Here is a 6451-nt window from a genome sequence, read left to right on the forward strand (position 1 = left end):
TCTGTCCTCAGCCTGATAAAACGTTCCAGTGAAACCCAAAGCAAACTTGGGGAACAGCATCTCACCTTTCGACTAAGCACTTTACAGCCTTCTGGACTCTAGCATTGAGTTCAACAACTTCAGACCATGAACTCTATCCACCAATTTGATCATTTTTTTCCACCTAGTGTCAGTCTGAATCCCCTGCTATCAACATCCTGGGGGTTACCATTGACCAGGAACTGAATTGCACTAGCCATATAAATGCCATGGCTACAAGAGCAGGCCAGAGGCTAGGAATCCTGGGGCGAGTAACTCACCTCCTGATTCCCCAAAACCTGTCCACCATCTACAAGGTACAAGTCAGGAATGTGATGGAATACCCCCCACTTACCTGGGTGAGTCAGCTCCAACAACACTCAAAAAGCTTGACACTGTCCAGGACAAAGCAGCCCGATTGATTGGTGGTCCATTGTAGGGGTTCCCCTTTTCCCGCAGAGACCCTCCCTACACTCAATTTCATGACACCAGGTTTACAAGTGCATGACTTGAACAGAATGACTAATGAGACAAGTTTCTTCTGGTAATTCACAATTGCTTTATTGAATCACCTATAACCCCACAGTATAAAACCCAAATTTTAAAACAACCTATTTCCAGTACCTGACACAAAGTCACCACGACTCAGTTAAAATTTACATAAACACAGGCAAAAACCATGTCCTGGCCTGAAACCTTAAGAAAAAAAACCACAGACTAATATTACCAAGATATGGCTGAAACAAGTTACAAGGTACCAGCAAAAAGCACCAAGTTTTCACCCCAAACATTCACAAAATCCTCAGACCAATGTCATTACAATTTGACTGAAACTTACAATCCACAACACAGCTGGTCTGTCCGGTGTTGACTGTAGGCCTGAGTCAAGGTGACCAAATGCAACCCTTCTTCCAGCTGCAGCCCAGAAGCTCAGATCTGTTCTTCTTTTATAATAATTTAACTCAGACATGTCAAAATATATTTCCTGTTGTTCCAATGTCTGTTTAGTTGATTCCACATGAAGTCCAGACAAATGTCATCAGCTCCTGTTGGTTCAAATAATACAGGCTTTTCCATGGACGATGTATCCAGACGAATATTATCAGTTCTCATCATATGAGCAATTCTCCTGCTGTTTGATGTGGCACAGTAACAGCACCTGGCTCCAAGGTTAATGAAGGTTTGAGTGAGCCTATTCCAGTACTATTGTCTGTGGTTGAATAATTCCTTGAGTGTATTGCATCGATGTTATGTCCTTTGTGCCATTGTATTGGGTAAACAGACTTCTTGATTGTGTTCAAAACAAAAACAGAATTACCTGGAAAAACTCAGCAGGTCTGGCAGCATCGGCAGAGAAGAAAAGAGTTGACGTTTCGAGTCCTCATTACCCTTCGACAGAACTTGAGTGAGTCCAAGAAAGAGTTGAAATATAAGCTGGTTTAAGGTGTGTGGGGGGTGGGGGGGGGGTGGTGGGGAGAGAGAGAGAGAGAAGTGGAGGGGGTTGGTGTGGTTGTAGGGTCAAACAAGCAGAGATAGAAGCAGATCATCAAAAGATGTCACAAACAACAGAACAAAAGAACACATAGGTGTTAAAGTTGGTGATATTATCTAAACGAATGTGCTAATTAAGAATGGATGGTAGGGCACTCAAGGAATAGCTCTAGTGGGGGTGGGGGGAGCATAAAAGATTTAAAAATATTTAAAAATAATGGAAATAGGCGGGAAAAGAAAAATCTATATAATTTATTGGAAAAAAACAAAAGGAAGGGGGAAACAGAAAGGGGGTGGGGATGGAGGAGGGAGCTCAAGATCTAAAGTTGTTGAATTCAATATTCAGTCCAGAAGGCTGTAAAGTGCCTAGTCAGAAGATGAGGTGTTGTTCCTCCAGTTTGTGTTGGGCTTCACTGGAACAATGCAGCAAGCCAAGGACAGACATGTGGGCAAGAGACCAGGGTGGAGTGTTAAAATGGCAAGCGACAGGGAGGTTTGGGTCATTCTTGCGGACAGACCGCAGGTGTTCTGCAAAGCGGTCGCCCAGTTTACGTTTGGTCTCTCCAATGTAGAGGAGACCACATTGGGAGCAACAAATGCAGTAGACTAAGTTGGGGGAAATGCAAGTGAAATGCTGCTTCACTTGAAAGGAGTGTTTGGGCCCTTGGACGGTGAGGAGAGAGGAAGTGAAGGGGCAGGTGTTGCATCTTTTGCGTGGGCATGGGGTGGTGCCATAGGAGGGGGTTGAGGAGTAGGGGGTGATGGAGGAGTGGACCAGGGTGTCCCGGAGGGAACAATCCCTACAGAATGCCGACAGGGGGGGTGAAGGGAAGATGTGTTTGGTGGTGGCGTCATGCTGGAGTTGGCGGAAATGGCGGAGGATGATCCTTTGAATGCGGAGGCTGGTGGGGTGATAAGTGAGGACAAGGGGAACCCTATCATGTTTCTGGGAGGGAGGAGAAGGCGTGAGGGCGGATGCGCGGGAGATGGGCCGGACACGGTTGAGGGCCCTGTCAACGACCGTGGGTGGGAAACCTCGGTTAAGGAAGAAGGAGGACATGTCAGAGGAACTGTTTTTGAATGTAGCATCATCGGAACAGATGCGACGGAGGCGAAGGAACTGAGAGAATGGGATGGAGTCCTTACAGGAAGTGAGGTGTGAGGAGCTGTAGTCGAGGTAGCTGTGGGAGTCGGAGGGTTTGTAATGGATATTGGTGGACAGTCTATCACCAGAGATTGAGACAGAGAGGTCAAGGAAGAGAAGGGAAGTGTCAGAGATGGACCACGTGAAAATGATGGAGGGGTGGAGATTGGAAGCAAAATTAATAAATTTTTCCAAGTCCCGACGAGAGCATGAAGCAGCACCGAAGTAATCATCGATGTAGCAGAGAAAGAGTTGTGGAAGGGGGCCAGAGTAGGACTGGAACAAGGAATGTTCCACATACCCCATAAAGAGACAGGCATAGCTGGGGCCCATGCAGGTACCCATAGCCACACCTTTTATTTGGAGGAAGTGAGAGGAGTTGAAGGAGAAATTGTTCAGTGTGAGAACAAGTTCAGCCAGACAGAGGAGAGTAGTGGTGGATGGGGATTGTTCGGGCGTCTGTTCGAGGAAGAAGTTAAGGGCCCTCAGATCATCCTGGTGGGGGATGGAGGTGTAGAGAGATTGGACGTCTATGGTGAAGAGGAAGCGGTTGGGGCTAGAGAACTGGAAATTGTTGATGTGACATAAGGTGTCAGAGGAATCACGGATGTAGGTGGGAAGGGACTGGACAAGGGGAGAGAGAAGGGAGTCAAGATAATGAGAAATGAGTTCTGTGGGGCAGGAGCAGGCTGAGACGATCGGTCTACCGGGGCAGTTCTGTTTGTGGATTTTGGGTCGGAGATAGAAGCGGGCCGTCCGAGGTTGGGCGACTATCAGGTTGGAAGCTGTGGGAGGAAGACCCCAGAGGAGATGAGATCAGTGCCAGTCCTGGAAACAATGGCTTGATGTTCAGTGGTGGGGTCATGGTCCAGGGAGAGGTAGGAGGAAGTGTCTGCGAGTTGACGCTCAGCCTCCACGAGGTAGAGGTCAGTGCGCCAGACAACAACAGCACCACCTTCTTGATTGTGTTAGTCAATGTCCAAACCCTTTTGATGAGTCACTGTGTTTTCACTAAATGTCTGAATTAACCCCTGGCTGCCCAGCCCTGTACTGCTGACTGCAGCTTATCTTTTTTAAATTTATAGTTCCATGAGGTCAAAACATATCTGTGCATTTGGAATTATGTTCCATAAATTTCCCAGTAGGAGGGGATTTCAATCCTACACTATCTACAAACATTCACTCCCTCCACCATTGACACACACTGGCAGCAGTATGTATCATTTACAAGATGCACTGCAGGAACTCACCAAGCATCCTTAGACAGCACCTTCCAAATCCATATCCACTACCATCTAGAAGGACAAGGGCAGCAGATGCACGGGAACACCACCACCTGGAAGTTTCCCTACAAGTCACTCACCATCCTGACTTGGAAATATATTGTCGTCCCTTCATTGTCGCTGGATCAAAATCCTAGAACTTCCTCCCTAACAGCACTGTGGGTGTACCTACACCACAAGGACTGCAGCAGTTCAAGGAGGCAGCTCACCACCACCTTCTCAAGGGCAATTAGGGATGGGCAATAAATTCTGGCCTAGCCAGCGATGCCCACATCCCATGAATGAATAAGTAAAAGACTGTCTTCTTGTCATGTTTTTGTTTTCAGGCAGTGGTCACTTTTATTCTGCTATTAACATCTATTCTGACTAGGTTTTGTGTCGTTAATACTATCATCACCACTCCCTTTTTCTGTGTTCCATGGCATATTTTTCCTTTAATCTCCCCCACCCTCTAACCTACCCCTGACCTTCTATTTTGCTCCAACTGCCCCTCCCCTCTTTTTCAACAGAATAAAACTCATCACATTTCTATCTCTCTTCAGTTCCAAAGAAGAGTCAAATTAGACTGGAAACATTAGCTCTGTTTCTCTCTCCACAGATGCTGCCGGACCTGCCGACTTTTTCCAGTGTTTTCTGTTTTTATTTCAGTTCTCCAGCATCCACAGTATTTTGCTTTAATTTGAGTTTCAGGTTGTTTCAGAGACACTGTAAAGCTACATGATATCAATGAGCCACCTATAACCCTGTGACAAACCAACCGATGATACTAGCATTTGAAAATACAGTCAATATTGGTATAATCATCTGATACTTACTTGGCAGGGGAGAGGCCATGATCAAGAAGGTGATTCTCCCAGGACAAGTGTAAGTTTGTGTTTTTTGGGCAAGTTGCTGTATTTTCTGCGGGGATTCACCAAAGGCTTCGGCCTTTCACCCTTTGATGTTGGAGGCTCAACTGCGGTCATTTGCTTTCCTTCTGGCTGGGGCTTTAGTGTCTATAGGCGAAAACTTAAAGAGATGATGGCTGCTAATGGCAACCGAGGCCTGAGCCGAGGAGGAGGAAGAGTGTGTAATAAGACCATTAGGATGGTGGTGAAAGATAATGAAGGATGACACTCATCGATCATGCTTTCTTCATTAAGAGAGTCCTTTTGGGATGCTGCAGATTTAAAGCTGTGGACATCTACTGCCTGCAGGACTTCCCCAGAGCTGAATACTTTGGTGTGACCTTCAAGAACACTGATGCGCATATGGAATTTCTTAAGATGTTTGAGGAGAAAGAAAACCTGACAGTGCTGACAATCCTCACAGGGAAGCTGTTGTTTAAGCTGCCATTGCAATGAAACTGTGTTGTAACCATGAATCTTTACAACCCCCCCTTATGCCACCTCCTCAATGTTCCTTTCGCAGATGTGCTTAGTTTCCTCATCAGATATACCGACATAGTCGGGAACTGCACAGAGGTCAAGGGCCCCATTAGGATTAGAACCAGCAAATGGCAGGTCAAGGTGATTTTGAGGGTAGGTGGCAAGGATGCAATCCTCCACCCCCTCCTCAAGCTTTGCTATCAGGGAAACTGGGGCTATCTTGTCTGTGCTGGGCAGCCCAGAGTTAGGTGCAAATCTGGCCACATTGTGTCTGGCACGCTGTCATCTGTAAGAACTGCAATCAGGAAGGCAAAGGACTGCAGGCAGACTAACTGCTGCAACCTGCGCAGTGGTGCAGGCCACCTCTACAAGACCTGTCCAAAATGCTGCCTCAGCCATGCACAGATGGCGAGCATGGTGACCACAAAGGAGACCTGCGACTCTCTGCCCTCCAGCAAGAAGAATGGGACAAAGAAGGACACTGGGAGGGAAAAGAAGGTGGAAAAGGGCACAACAACCAGCTGCCAACCACCAACACTGCCCCCACCCCGAGCCTCCTATCCTCAGCAGACCGAATCAATGGAGGAGGAGCCCAGAAGAGGGAAAAGTGGATGAGTGGCAGCTGACGAAGAAGGTCAAGAAGAAGAAGGGGCCACGAAAGGACTAAGTCACTTCCCAAACCAGTGGTAAGAGGCAACTCCCATCTCAACAGGGATAAGAGCAGCTGCTGCTCTTCAGGTGAGACAGGACCAGGACAACACTGCGGAAGAAATGGCAACGCACTCAGGAGCTGGAGGAGAAGAAACCCGAGCTCCCAATTACTGCAAACAGTGAAGATGTCAGCACACCCCATCCTCAAAGTAAAAAGGCCAAAGCACCTCAACCTCAAAGCAAAGAGGCCAGGGCTCCCCAACCTCAAATCGAAGACACCAGAGCTCCCTAACACCAGGGTGTTGGGCGTGCCAATGACCTTCAGGAGGAACAGAATGGAAAGACCAATCCAATGGAGGACAGCCCAAACCTGACTGTTTGCATGGCTCCCGCTCTGCATTCCCCCCACCCCCTCCTTCCGTTTTCACCCAGGTGGAACAACACTAGTAGGGCAGACCAATACAGCTTTCTCAGGCCAACAACAGATGTCTCGTGAA

At 47.5% G+C, this 6451-nt stretch overlaps 1 pseudogene; it reads left to right on the plus strand.

Annotated features, from left to right (window-relative positions):
- Positions 1-4743: 4743 nt before the first annotated feature.
- On the plus strand, positions 4744-4853 carry LOC121280636 (annotated as a pseudogene).
- The last annotated feature ends 1598 nt before the right edge of the window (positions 4854-6451 follow it).

Source organism: Carcharodon carcharias, chromosome 7 (genome assembly GCF_017639515.1).
Source record: "Carcharodon carcharias isolate sCarCar2 chromosome 7, sCarCar2.pri, whole genome shotgun sequence".
In the NCBI taxonomy this organism is placed as follows: domain Eukaryota; kingdom Metazoa; phylum Chordata; class Chondrichthyes; order Lamniformes; family Lamnidae; genus Carcharodon; species Carcharodon carcharias.